General features: G+C 40.0%; 1 protein-coding gene across 3 annotated transcripts in view; it reads right to left on the reverse strand.

Moving 5' to 3' along the window:
* RUSC2 (RUN and SH3 domain containing 2) overlaps window positions 1-15,228 on the reverse strand; it is a 70,623-nt gene that overhangs the window by 24,969 nt on the left and 30,426 nt on the right. The gene's annotated exons all lie outside the window — the stretch shown is intronic.

Raw genomic sequence — 15,228 nt, forward strand, 5'->3', positions numbered from 1 at the left:
CTCTTCAACCCACTCTGAATGACTTCTTGTTTTCCAGTTTTTTCCTTTCACTAAGATTCCAGACTAGCCCCAGGGTGGAGTAGCCAGCCTGGGAGGGGGTTCCTGAACCCTGAAGGGAGGTTGCAAGAACCGGTCATCATTCTACTGGCAGGTAGAGTCCTTGCGGATTCCGGTTAGGCTTAGCACTAGGCTTTTTAGGGTGTGCCTCTTCAGAGAAATGAGGTCTGTCTCAGAAAAAAGGGAGACTGGGCCATAGGCAGCCTTCTGTACACAGGGTGGTGGTGAACCTTAGGACCAACCTGGCTACGGGCCCCTTCCTAACACAAGGTCCAATTCAGTGTCTGGATTTTCAGAGGGCCTGTTAGTGTGGCTGGAATAGCCACCTTCTTTCACCTACATTAGTTTTTGGACAAGTGCTGAGCGGGGTCCAGCTGGGCCTTTGTTGAGACAGAATCCATTTAGCCAGGCTGAGGGGCCAGGAAGCTTATTTTCAGAGGGAAAGGAAGGCTAAGGAAAGGGAGTGGTCTCCCCTCAGTCAGAGAAACATCTCAGTTCTACCTGTAGACCTACAGAGCTCTTCACCCCTTCTAAGCTCCACTGTCCTCAGGTTCTAGGCCAGTACTGTGGGAATCAGTAACTAGTGGAGAAGCCACAGGCAGAGCCAGTTGTACCGCAAGCAGCAACACTTTCTGTCCACTTCATGCCACTGCCCCCTGCTCCCGCCCTTGAACACAAAGACAGTCACAAGTTAGGGTTGGCCTCTAAGCACTAAACCTGCCTACAGTCTCCGCTCAGTGTTGACCAGTATCTGGATTCTACAGCCAAGCCCTTGGATTTCAGGTCCCTAGAAAGAAGCCTGGGGCCCACTGGCCAGGACTATGAAACCACCACTAGGATCCAGAGAGATGTAGTTTCTTTCCCTTATTGCTTCTCCCATTCTCTACAAGACCCACGGGGCCATCGACAATCCGCTGAGATGTACAGAGTTGTAGAGAGTATAGAAGCAGGTGAAGACCCCCAAACCTACCTCCAACCTTGACCTGTTGGAGGGGCCATGGCACCTTGATCCTATAAAGCAGGAAACAGTGAGGAAGAGAAGGAAAGAGGGAGGCCGCTTCCTAAAATGGACAATTAGTGATCCTCAGAGGGAGCTGGAAAGCAGCAGATATGGTGTCACTGTACATGCATACCCTTTTCATTGAGCTTCGTTTTACTATGCTTTCAATACTGTATTTAAAAGTTTTTTAAGTTTTTTTTTTTTTTTTTTTTTTTACAAATTGAAGGTTTGTGGCAACACTGCATGGAGCAAATCTATTGGTGCCATTTTTCAAACAGCATTTACTCATTTTGTGTCTCTGTGTCATATTTTAGTAATTCTCACAATATTTCAAACTTTTAAATTATTATCATTTTTGTTATGGTGACTTGTGGTGAGTGATTCTTGATGTAACTATTGTTAATTGTTTTGGGGTGCCATGTAAGATAGCAAACTTAAATGTTGTATGTGTTCTGACTGCCCTACTGACTGGCTGTTCACCTGTCTCTCTCCTTTCCTGTGGGTCTCCCTCTTCCTTGAGATACAGCAGTATTGAAATTAGGCCAATTAATAACCTTACAATGGCCTCAAAGTGTTCAAGTGAAAGGAAGAGTTGTCTCTCTCTCATTTTAAATTAAAAGCCAGAAATGATTACGCTAGTCAGGAAAATGTGTTGAAAGCTGGTCCTCTGTGCCAAACATTTATCTATATTGTATATACAAAAGAAAGTTCTTGAAGGAAATTAAAAGTGCTACCCTGCTAAACACATGAGTCATAAGAAAGCAAAACAGCCTTATTGCTGATATGGAGAAAGTTTTAGTGGTCTGGATAGAAGATCAGCCACCACATTCCCTTAAGCAAAAACCTCATTCGGAGCAAGGCCCTAACTCTCTTCAATTCTATGAGGGCTGACAGAGGTGAGGAAGCTAAAGAAGAAAGTTGGAAGCTAGCAGAGGTTGCTTCATGAGGTTTAGGGAACGAAACTGTCTCCAGGGAAGTGCTGATGTAGAGGCTGCACCAAGTTCTCAGAAGATCCAGCTAAGAGAATTCATGAAGGTGGCTGCACTAAACTACAGATTTTCAATGAAGACAAAACAGCCTTATATTGGAAGAAGATGCCTTCTAGGACTTCCATAGCTAGAGAGGAGAAGTCAATGTCTGGCTTCAAACTTCAGAGGACAGGCTGACTCTCTTGCTAAGGGCTAACGCAGCTGGTGGCTTAAGTTGAAACAGTGTTCGTTACCATTCTGAAAATCCTAGAGCCCTTAAGGATTATGCTAAATCTACTCTACCTGTGCTCTGTAAATGGAACAAAGCCCGGATGACAGCACATCTGTTGACAACATGGTTTGCTGAATATTTTAAGCTTACTGTTGAGACCTACTGCTCAGAAAAAAAGATTCCTTTCAAAATATTACTGCTCTGGTCACTCAAGGCATCTGGTCACTCAAGAGCTCTGATGGAGATGTACAATGACATTAATGTTGTTTTCAAGCCTGCGAACAAAACATCCACCCTGCAGCCCATGGATGGAGGAGTCATTTCAACTTTCAAGCCTTATTGTTTAAGAAATACGTTTCGTCAGGCTATAGCTGCCACAGATGAGGATTCTTCTGATGGATCTGGGCAAAATTGATTGAAAACGTTCTGCAAAGGACTCACCATTCTGGATGCCATTAAGAACATTCGTAATTTATGAGAAGAAGTCAAAATATCAACATTACCAGGAGTTTGGAAGAAGCTCATTCCAACCCTCACAGATGACTTTGAGGGGTTCAAGACTTCAGTGGAGGAAGTAAGTGCAGATGTGATGGAAATAGCAAGGGAACTAGAATTCGAAGTGGAGCCTGAAGATGTGTCTGAATTGCTATAATCTCAGGATAAAACTTTAATGGATGAGCAGTTTCTCCTTATGGATAAGCAAAGAAAGTGGTTCTTGAGATGAAATCTACTCTTGGTGGAGATGCTGTGAAGGCTGGTGAAATGACAACAATTAATTTAGAATTTATATAAACTTAATTGATAAAGCAGCAGCAAGGTTTGAGAGAACGGACTCCAATTTCAAAAGAAATTCTACTATGGGTAAAATACTACCAAACAGCATCAAACGCAACAGTGCAATTGCTTGGAAAGGAAGAGTCAATAGATAAGGCAAACTTCATTGTCATTTTATTTATGTATTTGTATTTATTTGTTTTTTAAAGAATTTATTTATTTATTTGAGAGTAAATGAGAGAGAGCATGAGCAGGGGTAGGGGTAGAGGGAGAGGGAGAAGTAGAGTCCCTGCTGAGTGGGGGAGCCTCATGTGGGGCTAGATCCCAGGACCCTGGGACCATGACCTGAGTTGAAGGCAGATGCTTAACTGAGCCACCCAGGTGCCCCTTATTTTTTTTATTTTTTAAAAAGATTTTATTTATGTATTTTTTTTTTGAAAGAGAGGGAGCATGAGCGTGAGCACAAGTTGGGAGGGGGAGTGGGTAGAGAGACAAGCAGATTTCCTGCTGACCAGAGAGCCTGACTCAAGGTTTGATCCAGGACCCTGAAATTAGGACCTGAGCTAAAGTCTGATGCTTAACCAGACTGAGCCACCCAGGTGCCCCTTTTATTGCCTTATTTAAGAGCTTGCCACAGCTGCCCCAACCTTCAGCAACCACCACTCTGGTTAATTAGCAGCCATCAACATTGAGGGCAAGATCCTCCACCAGCAAAAAGATTACAGTTTGTTGAAAGCTCAGATGATGGCTAACATTTTTAGCAATAAAGTATTTTTTAATTAAGGTATATACATTTTTAAAGACATACTTCTTTGGTATTGCTAATGCTATGACTATACTTAACAGACTATAGTATAGTATAAACATTACTTACATATACACTGAGAAATCAAAATATTCATTTGACTTGCTTTATTGCAATATTCATTTTATTTCAACAATCTAGAACAGAATCTGCAATATCTTTGAGGTATGGCTATATTTCTCTCTCCCCTGATAGAGACCTGAAAGTGGGCTGGATAAGCAGCTTTAGGTTAGGGCAAAATATCCATGACCAAGTGCTTAGAGTTCTAGTTTCTTACTATAAAAGCTCTAGGCCCAGGGTCTTTGTCCCCAAAATTTCTGTGAGGCTAAGCCATGTATCACAGGAGAGCCACTACTTAGGAAATGTTTCTAGTTGCCTGTCGAAGGTGGCAGTTTTCATATTTTCAGTGCTTGGCTTACTTCACCACATCATCACCTACATTTAACCCACTACTGCCAAAGACCTATAGTGCTTTTGATGAAAGATCAAATTATTTTCTGGCTAGAAGCAATATATAAATATTTCACATTATAAACCTCAACTCGCTACTTATTCGTATTCTCACCTGCAATTTACCTTCCACTACTGCCAGATTCACCTCCTTAAAGAACCATCTTTCTTTCATATGTCACTCCTCTTGCTTCTTTTAATGGTTTCCCATTACCCAGAGAATCAAATCCAAACTCACTTTGGCTTTCAAGGTCCTCCATCTTGGCTATCTATCTAGTCACTCTCTACATAACACCCCACCATGTAGTCCCTTAAACCTGTTTCATAATTTCATTTCCATTCTGCTACCTTTGCTCACATTCTCCTACCTGTTACGCTTGGCTCTATTGAGAATTATCCAAAATCTATAAGGTCCAGATCAACTCCTCCATCAAGTCTTCACTGATTACCCCTGAACCAAAAAGAATCTCTCTGCTTTCTGAACTGTGGCTGCCAAGTTGTTGGTTTTATAGACAAGAAAAGAATCCCACAAAAACTAGTAGATCAATATGGGATTGCCAATTTCTTACATTGCCAAGTAGCATCATTAAAAAAATAGTAATAAAACTTTCTATCAACTACAATCATTGCATAAGAGAAAGCATAGTCATTATTTTTCTCATTTCATTGCACATTGATGCAAACTTCATAAAAAATAGCATCATCAGTCTATGATCAATTTTGATTAAATCATTTGATATGTTTAAAGTTTTTTTCTTTTTTTTTAAATATTTAATTTATTTATTCATGAGGGACACAGAGAGAGGCAGAGACATAGGCAGAGGGGGAAGCAGGTTCCCTGCAGGAAGTCTGATGTGAGACTCAATCCCAGGACCCCAGGATCACAACCCGAGCCAAAGGCAGATGCTCAACCACTGAGCCACCTAGATGCCCCTGTTCTTTTTTCATATCTATCTTAATGAATGTCTCTTTTAACCGCAAAGTCCAAGTTAAATTCATCTTTGCTCAAGACAGAATCATTTTTATTGTTTCCTACAAAACCCAGCACAGTGCTTGCCAGATACAATGTGGTTAGTCAAGTCTTGTTGAACAAGAGTAGTATAAAAAGGAATGGCCTTGAGAGTAAGTGAGAGTGAGAAGTAGGCAGATCTGACTCAAAAAGCTTAGAAGAGAAGACCCCTGCTATTCATGTGCGGAGTGGAGGGGAGGTCTATTAAAAGAAAGCTTTAAAAAAAGGAATAATTTCATAACCTTGAGTTAGGCAATATATTCTTAGACACAATACCAAAAGTACAAGTGACAAAACACACACACACACACACACACACACACACACACACACACACTCTCTCTCTCACAAAGCAGACTTAAGAATTTAAAGCTTTGGGCAGCCCCGGTGGTGCAGCGGTTTAGTGCCACCTGCAGCCCGGGGTGTGATCCTGGAGACCCGGGAGACCCAGGATCGAGTCCCACGTCGGGCTCCCTGCATGGAGCCTTCTTCTCTCTCTGCCTGTGTCTCTGCCTCTCTTTCGCTCTCTCTGAATAAATAAATAAATAAATCTTAAAAAAAAAGAATTTAAAGCTTTGCTTCAAAGGACACAATCAAGATAGTGAAAGCACAACCCATAGGATGGGAAAAAATACTTGCAAATCATGTTTCTGTTAAGGGATTTCTATACAGAATATATAAAGAACTCTTACAACTCAACAGTAAAAAGACATATAACTCAATTAAAAAATAGGCAAAGTATTTGAATAGATGTTTCTCCAAAGAATATATATAAATGGTCAATAAGCACATAAAAGAATCCCAACAGCATGTTAATTAAGGAAGTGGAAGTCAAAACTAAAATGAGATACTGCTTCACCCTACTAGAATAGCTAAAATCTGTAAGAAACAGTAACAAGTGATGATGTAGAGAAATCAGAACCCTCATATATCACTGGGAGGACTGTAAAATGGTGTAATCACATTGGAAAAGTCTCTAATTCCTTAAAATGTTAAATATAGAGTTACCATATGACCCAGGAATTCTACTCCTAGATATAGACCCAAAAGAAATGAAAACATATGTTCACACAAAAGCTTACATATGAAAGTACAGAGCATTATTCATGAGAGCCAAAAAGTGGAAACAACCCAGGTGTCTTTCAATGCATGGATAAATAAAATGTGGTATGTTCATAAAATGGAATACTATTCAACAAAAAAAAAGGAATAAAGTATTGAAACATGCTACAACATAGATAAACCTTGGAAACCTGCTAAGTGAAAGAAGCCAAATACAAAAAGTCACATATGGTTTGACTGCATTTATATGAAATGTCCAGATTAGGCAAATGTATGGAGGCAAAAGTAGTTTAGTGGTTGCCAGGGGAAGGGGAAAATAGGGAGTGATTGTTCACAAGTATGGGATTTCTTTGTGGGATGATGCAAATGTGCTAAAATTAGATTGTGTGATGGTTGCTCAACTCTGAATATGCTAAAAACAATTAAATTGTATACTTTAACTGATGAAACATGGTACATCAATTATATCTCTATAAAACTGTTAAATAGAAAAAGCAGGAGCCCAGTGAATAGTGTTGCTCAGCTCCACAGAGATAGAAGTCTTCAAAGGTTCTGTAACTGGGTGGGGCTGGTGGAATTTCAGGTGTACAAAAAGCAGAGGCATTTCTGGCATCACTGGCATGCCAACCAAAGGACCTCAGACAATGCCCTCTTTCCTTTTTTGCCAAACACAATAATTTTTTAAAAGAATAGACCATGTTAGCTTTACTTTCTTCTTAGTCATTTCTTAACTACCAGAAGTGTGTCTTCTTATAATACTTGGCCTGTCTGAAATAGTTTAATTTTGAACTTACACTACTTAAAGTTTCTGACACTTAGCCATCTTCTACTATTGAAACCCTCTTCTCCCTTTGGCTTCTATAACACCAATCTTCCTAGTATCTCTTCTTATATCATTCTTTCTTTATTGTTTAACAAAGCAATACCTGGCACACATTTAAATGTAGATTTATAGTAAACTATACTCAAATTTTAAGATTTTTAAAAATAACAATGAAAAAAAAATCTAGACTTACTGCAAGGCTAAGATCTGAAATCTTTCCAACTTGAGAAGATGTTTGGCCCTTACCATTGTGCTGCTGATTTCCACATCTTACATTCTTCCAGAAGTTCTAGAATCAAATCTCTAACAGCCTACTAGACCCTTTTTACCATTACCTCAAGTTCAACATATCCAAAGTCAAACTGAGTTTTCTGTTTTAAATTAGCTTTCTTGGAACTATCAGTAACACAAGCCTGAAAATGCTAAGAGTCATCTGGACTCTCTTTACATTCAGACAATCACCAAGTCATGCTGAGTCTTTTTTCCCAAAGTTTTAGGCATTGACCTAATAATTTATTGTACTTTTACTATATTCTAACTATTATGCTAAGCACTTACTTACATCATCTCATTTAATCTATATAACCACTCTCTAAGCTAAGTATTAGTATCTCTATTTTATGGATGAGAAATGAGGCTCAGGGATGTTAAATAATCTTCCTAATGTAACACAGTCAGTAAATATCTAATCTGGGACTCAGATACGGATCTGTTTGATTCTAAAGTCAGTGTTCTTAATCACTCATTATATTGATTTTCAAGTTCCCACACTTACTTCTATCATTCTAATTCAGATCTGCACTAACCTCTCCTCTGAATTATTTTTTTAAAACATTTATTTATTTATTTTTAAATTTTTATTTATTTATGATAGCCACAGAGAGAGAGTGAGAGAGAGGCAGAGACACAGGCAGAGGGAGAAGCAGGCTCCATGCACCGGGAGCCCGATGTGGGATTCGATCCCGGGTCCCCAGGATCACGCCCTGGGCCAAAGGCAGGCGCCAAACCGCTGCGCCACCCAGGGATCCCTCCTCTAAATTATTATATGGTCTTTCTACTAGTTTTATGGCTTTTATTGTGGCTCTTTCCTCCCAGCTATCCTATATAATGACCCAAGATTAATACCCCCAAAGCACTGCCTTCAATATATCACCTTATTACTAAAGTCTTCAATGGCTCCCCACTGCCTACAGGATAATCCAAATTCCTTAATGTGACTTTCAAAGTTCCTTCTTATTTATCCAATCATGTTACATCACATGCCAAATTATTTAGAATTCTGAGTTGTGGCTCACACTGGGAAGGTATCTGGAGTGCCCTCTCCCTATTTCCTTTGCCTTTTTTTTTTTTTTTAAAGAAGCTAGCTCAAAATCTACTATGTCTAGAAGCTTTTCTTAATCATGGAAAATTTCTTCTGAACTTCTTCAATACGAAGTCTGCATAACTCATTTGGTAACCAAATATTGGTCAGTTTATTTTATTTTTCTCTTGATGACAGTACACTTTTACAGTGTGGGGTTGTCTCATATGTTCGTAAATAATTGTTAGCACAAAGCCTTGGAACTTAGTAGGGCACCACTGATGTTTATTTAATAAAGCTACTGGATGGCAAGCCCAGCAGGCTAGCTGGATCCAAGCTCTTTGGGGAGCTTAGCTTAGCCTGAGAACAGCACACTGATGAGAAGGGGGAGTGGAGAGGAGAGGAGAGGAAGATGAAAACCAAAAAGCTGAGCCTTAGTAAAAAAAATCCTCAATGCCAAGATCTTAAGCTCTTAACCCCTCATTTCCCTCTATTTTCATACTGAGGATGGAAAGATGACTAAGCAGCTGTGTCTCCAGTCAGCACTTCCCTACCCAGTCATGATAGAGCATGAGCTCTATCCACCCTGTCCCTAGAGCATACATTTCGAAGTGACAACCTGACAGTCACATCCTGTGTGTCAACAGGTTTTATGTGGCTTGTGCAGTAAATATGCCACCATAAAAATTTTGGAGATTTCTAAAAAATAATAATAATATCTGGATCTCCAGTTTGTCTTGCTTGAAGAATCAGAACTGACCATACCAGGCCCTCATTTCTAGATGGTAACAACTGGCTGGAGTTAAGAAGGGCTGCCCTCATAAGATAGGCATGTGCCCTTCCGGTTGACATGTTCCCACCACTTCTTATGGTCTTTTGTACGTAGACAGCTTCACTGGTTCACTTTATTCATTTGCATTATTTTCCAGGATCCTCTAAAGCATTTGAGTTTGCAACGCCTGCCTAGAATAACAATTATGCTTTTTTTTAATATCCTTAACCCCCGATTTATTTTACATTTCCACAATGATGTTCACTGCAGTATTACTTGCAACAGTAAAAAAAAAATAAAAATATTCTAAATATCCAATAGAATTGGGTATTTATGACGGTTGATATAGAAAAAGGCTTAAAAACTAATAGAAAATTAGGATATAAAATTGTACAGAGAGACTACTTCCTGAATATGGCGAACAAGATATTAAAGGAGTCCTTTCTACTGGAAAAACCCACTAGATCTTGTAGAATATATATTTTAATGCATTTCAGGGCTCACAGTAAATAGGAGAAATCTCTAAGGCTAATCCCCCATCCCAAAAAAGGGGAAAAATCATGAGCTGTGGAGTAAGTAAGGAGGTCAGGATTCCTTGTGGACCAATTCCCAAAACATTCTAATTGTGGTCAGAATGACATGACAAGCTTTGGACTGCTAAAAGGTGGTGGGTTGAACTGAGACTCCCACATTAAGTTGAGACCCTTGAAGTATGTTCAGGTGATCCAGGGCTGGTGGTTCCTCCTTAGCTTTTTCATTGGAAGAAACTACCCCAGCTTTAGACAGGATTCTCAAAATTAAAGAGTAAACAAAATTAATTTATATCAAAGATCACAAATACACATAGAAGCAAGACACCATGAATGAATAACAGAGAAAACACCAAATAACAGATTTTTTTTTTAAAGATTTTATTTATTTGGCAGAGAGAGAGCACAGGTAGGTGGAGGGGCAAGCAGAGGGAGAGAGAAAAGCGGGCTCAGCAGAGAGCCCGAGGGTGGGGCCTTGATCCCAAGACCCTGGGATCATGACTTGAGCTGAAGGCAGATGCTTAACTGACTGAGCCACCCAAGTGCCCTCAAATAACAGATTTAAAGGGCATTACTTTTTTTCTTTTCCTCCAAGATTTTATATATTTATTCATGAGAGACACAGAGAGAGAGAGGCAGAGACACAGGCAGAGAGAGAAGCAGGCTCCACACAGGGAGCTCAATGTGGGACTCATCCAGGGACTCCAGGATCACGCCCTGGGCCAAAGGGAGGCGCTCAATCGCTGAGCCACCCAGGCGTCCCAAGGGCATTACTTTAAGTATTAAAATAGTCAGATCTAGGATACAAATCAACTATGTGTATATATATGAAATGTTTTTTTTTAATATTTTATTTATTTATTCATGAGAGACACAGAGAGAAAGGCAGAGACACAGGCAGAGAGAGGACAAGCAGGGTCCCTGCAAGGGAGCCCATAGTGGTACTCGATCCCAGGACTCCAGGATCACGCCCTGGGCCAAAGGCAGATGCTCAACCACTGAGCCACCCAGGCGTCCCTGTATGAAATGTTTTATTTTTTTTAAATATTTTTTTTAATTTTTTATTTATTTATGATAGTCACACACACAGAGAGAGAGGCAGAGACACAGGCAGAAGGAGAAGCAGGCTCCATGCACCGGGAGCCAGACGTGGGACTCAATCCCGGGTCTCCAGGATCGCGCCCTGGGCCAAAGGCAGGCACCAAACCGCTGCGCCACCCAGGGATCCCCTGTATGAAATGTTTTAAATAAAAGATAAAATCTCAAAGATAATCAAATAGCAGGAGATTATTACAGAGATCTAGAGATGGTGAAAATAAAACATATGTGAATATAACCACTGGCTACTAAACATTCCTATTCCTGGACCAGGCTGTTTTATAAGGGGGGGGTGCTAGGTGAAAAAAGGAATGTGAAGGTTAAAGGGGGATACATTATACTCCCAGATACAGATGTGAACACTCAAAACAGTGTGTGAAATTGCTCTAAAAATAAGTATTTTATAGAAATGTAAAGCACTGCTATTGCTCTTTAAAAATGCTAGCATTCAGGCACCTGGGTGGCTCAGTCAGTTAAGCCTCTGCCTTCACCTCAGGTCATGATTGCCAGAAGCCCCACATGGAGCCTGCTGAGTGGGGAGCCTGCTTTTCCCTCTTCTTCTGCCCCTTCCCTACCACTCCCTCGTGTATTCTTTTTCAATAAAAATCTTTAAAAATTTTTAAAAATGTTAACATCCATTGATGATTTTTGTCTGAATCAGCTATTATTCTTTCTACATTTATTAGCTGGCATTCTAAATACAAGAAAAAATTTTCTTCTTTCTTTCTTTCTCTCTCTCTCTCTCTCTCTCTCTCTCTCTCTCTCTCCCTCCCTCCCTCCTTCCCTCCCTTCCACTTCTCTTCTTCCCTCCCTTCCTTTGGTATCAGTATAGAATCTTGGGCTTTTTTAAAAAAATTGAATGAGTTGTAACCTATTGTTGGTATTATTGATTTTGATGCTCAGATTGTCCCATTATCTGGCAATAGTTGGCTTTTTTTTTCATTGTGAAGACCTTTATTGCTGTGTATAAACGTTAACTATTTATTTTATTTTATTTTTACTTTTTTTTTAAAAAAAGATTTTATTTATTCATGAGAGACAGAGAGAGAGGCAGAGACACAGACAGAGGGAGAAGCAGGCTCCCCACTCAGCAGGCTCCATGTGGGGCTTCTAGCAATCATGACCTGAGGTGAAGGCAGAGGCTTAACTGACTGAGCCACTCAGGCAGGAAGCCCGATGTGGGACTAGATCCTGGGACTCTCGGATCATACCCTGGGCCAAAGGCAGATGCCCAATTGCTGAGCCACCCCGGTGTTCTTTATTTTTACTTTTTAAAGTAGGCTCTAGGCCCAGCGTGGAGCCCAACATGGGGCTTGAACTCACGACCCTGAGATCAAGACCTGAGCTGAAATCAAGAGTAGGATGCTTAACTGACTGAGCCATTCATGCTCCCCAAAAAGAAACTATTTATTTTTTTAAAAGATTTTATTTTATTTACTCATTAGAGATACAGAGTGTGAGAGAGAGAGAGGCAGAGACACAGGCAGAGGGAGAAGCAGGCTCCATGGAGGGAGCCTAATGTGGGACTCGATCCCTGGTCTCCAGGATCACGCCGTGGGCTGCAGGCGGCACTAAACCGCTGCACCACTGGGGCTGCCCAAAACTATTTATTTTGAAATAATTTTTGAACTATCAAATATAGTTCAGAGTTCCTATATGCCCTTCAACCAGTACCGTTACCATTACATAATCCTCATACATTTGTCAAAACAAAGAAATTAACAACGAACATATTACTATTAACTAAACTTGCCAACTATTTAGATTTTGCTAGTCTGCCCACTAATATCTTTTTTCTATTATTTGACTTTTTTAAAAACTAAATGTATATATAAGTTTCATAAAACATATGTCAATTAAAAACAAAATAAAGCACAAAAAACCCCCAAAGATATTCAATTATATACTGGAGGCTGTAGATAAACAGTTTGGATGTTGTTATAAGTGTAGCTCAGTGAAAAAAAAAAAGATCTGCATTTTCCACAGTCAAGATACTGAATAGTTTTGGAAACTATTTAGGCAGGTAATTTTTAGTGAAAGCAAGCAGTATTTAAACATAGATAAGACTATGTGATCTTAGAAGACCTCTGCCCCCAGCCTTTCCCAATAATACTCTGCCTACCTTTAACCTCAGGACACTCTTCTTTGGAAATTAACTTCTGCTTGTGACCTAGTCAGATATCCTGTACACCAGCAACAACCTATATTAGGTAACACCTTGGGCCATGTTTTCACCATAAACTGCATGACTGATTCCAATAGGAAAGGTCAGAAGTAGTCAAATCATACCAAATTAAATAAACTATGATATACTCTACAGTAGCCTTCCTTTATCTGCAGGGGATATGTTCTGAGACTACCAGTAGATGCCTGAAACCATAGATAGCACCAAACTATATATATATATATATATATATATATATATATATATATATATATGACAATGTGAGCATCAAAATCAATAATACCAACCTTGTTTGCCTTACAACAACAATATATATATATTTTCCTATACATACATGCCTATGTTAGTTTAATGTACAAATTAGGCATAGCAAGAGATTAACAATAACTGATAATAAAATAGAACAACTTTAACAACACACTATAATAAAAGTTATGTGAATATGGTCTCTTTCAAAATACCTTATTGTATTGCATTTATTCTTCTTGTGAGATGACAAAATTCCTCTGTGATGATGAAGTGAGATGAAAGACATAGGCACTATGATAAAGCACTACAGCTACTGACCTCTTGACAACTATCAGGAGGAGGACCATCTGCTTCTGGAGGGACCATGGCTAAACGTGCATGGGTTAACTGAAACCTCGGAGAGTAAAACTGTGGATGACTACTGTATACTTCTCCCTGATTTAGAAGCATCTTGAAACAATTAATTAATATCTCAGGAGTTACTCAGGCAAACAAGCAAGCAATCAAACCACAAGCATCCTGCTGTGTATAAAGCTGTGCTGGATGTTCAGGGGTAAGAGCCCAACCTCAGGGGCTCATAATTTTGTTAAAATCATTACCAACATATTTCTGCAGAGGGTTAAGACAGCAAGAAAGACAGTTCAGGATGTGAGATAAGGGTTAGAACAGTGGTTTCAAACTTTTTCAGCCCTCATACATAAAATAGAGCTACTCTGGTTGAAGCAGGGTAGGCCTGATGCCCCTTACACTCCAAATCTCTCTCTCCACTGTGGGTGAACCCTAGGGTGCACTTCAGAGAACCCTAAGGCTTAGAGGGAGAAATTCTGAAAACCTCTAGGCAAAGGCAAAGGCAAGACTGACCAACATGCTTTGTTGGGTTGCGGAAATGGAATGTGAAACAAATGATTACTGATAGAAATCATTTCTTTTTTCTTCATGGCTCCCAAATCAAACAGGTCTGGAAAACAAGGTCTATTAGCTACATTAATAGTAGATTTACTTCTGAGTACAGAAGATAAGTACTTCTCTTTGAAATGTGTGAGAGATGTTCAGAGAATTCAGAGATTTAGGGACATCTGGGTGGCTCAGTATTGAGCACCTGCCTTTGGCTCAAGGCATGATCCTGGGGTCTGAGGATTGAGTCCTGCATCGGGCTCCCTGCAGGAAGTCTGCTTCTCCCTCTGCCTATGTCTCTGCCTCTCTGTCTCTCATGAATAAATAAAATCTTAAAAAAAAAAAAGAATTCAGAGATTCTGAATTGGTGGTGATAGTGATTCCTGTGGGTGTCTGCACTGAGTTACAAGCAAAGAAAAAACAGGCTGTTGGAGGCCTGAGAGCATCTGGCTATGGCATCAGTAGTCTGATTCCACAAATGAAATAGAAATAGCAGCGAATGCCCAGAAATCATCTTTCTTCCTGGTTTCATGTAGCTACTCCTAGCTGAGGAGGCCACTGTTCTGAACTGATATTATGTTATTTTGGACTCCAAATGAGGCCAGCCAGCATGCTGGGAGCGTGCTGGAAGAGGCCTGAAGGGTTGTCCCAGACACACCCAGCTGCTTCCTTATCAGGACTCCCTAATATAGAATCCTCTTTCGAAGCACAGGGCTTGTTTTGCTTTCAGCTTCTCAAATTATGTTACAGAAAGGTTCAGCTCAAAGTCCATTCCCTAAAGTCGAATACAAACACTAGAGAAAAGGCCTGGTTCTGAAATAGAATGGGCTTTTTCCTAGGACCACCTGGTGTGGGTATATCTTCTTTTCCCCAAGTCTATCTCCTCCCTTATGGACTGGAAATATGCAGACACTTTTATTTTTTTTTAATTTTAATTTATTTATGATAGTCACACACACACAGAGAGAGAGAGAGGCAGAGACATAGGCAGAGGGAGAAGCAGGCTCCATGCACCGGGAG

Source organism: Nyctereutes procyonoides, unplaced genomic scaffold, assembly GCF_905146905.1.
Source record: "Nyctereutes procyonoides isolate TBG_1078 unplaced genomic scaffold, NYPRO_anot_genome, whole genome shotgun sequence".
NCBI lineage: Eukaryota > Metazoa > Chordata > Mammalia > Carnivora > Canidae > Nyctereutes > Nyctereutes procyonoides.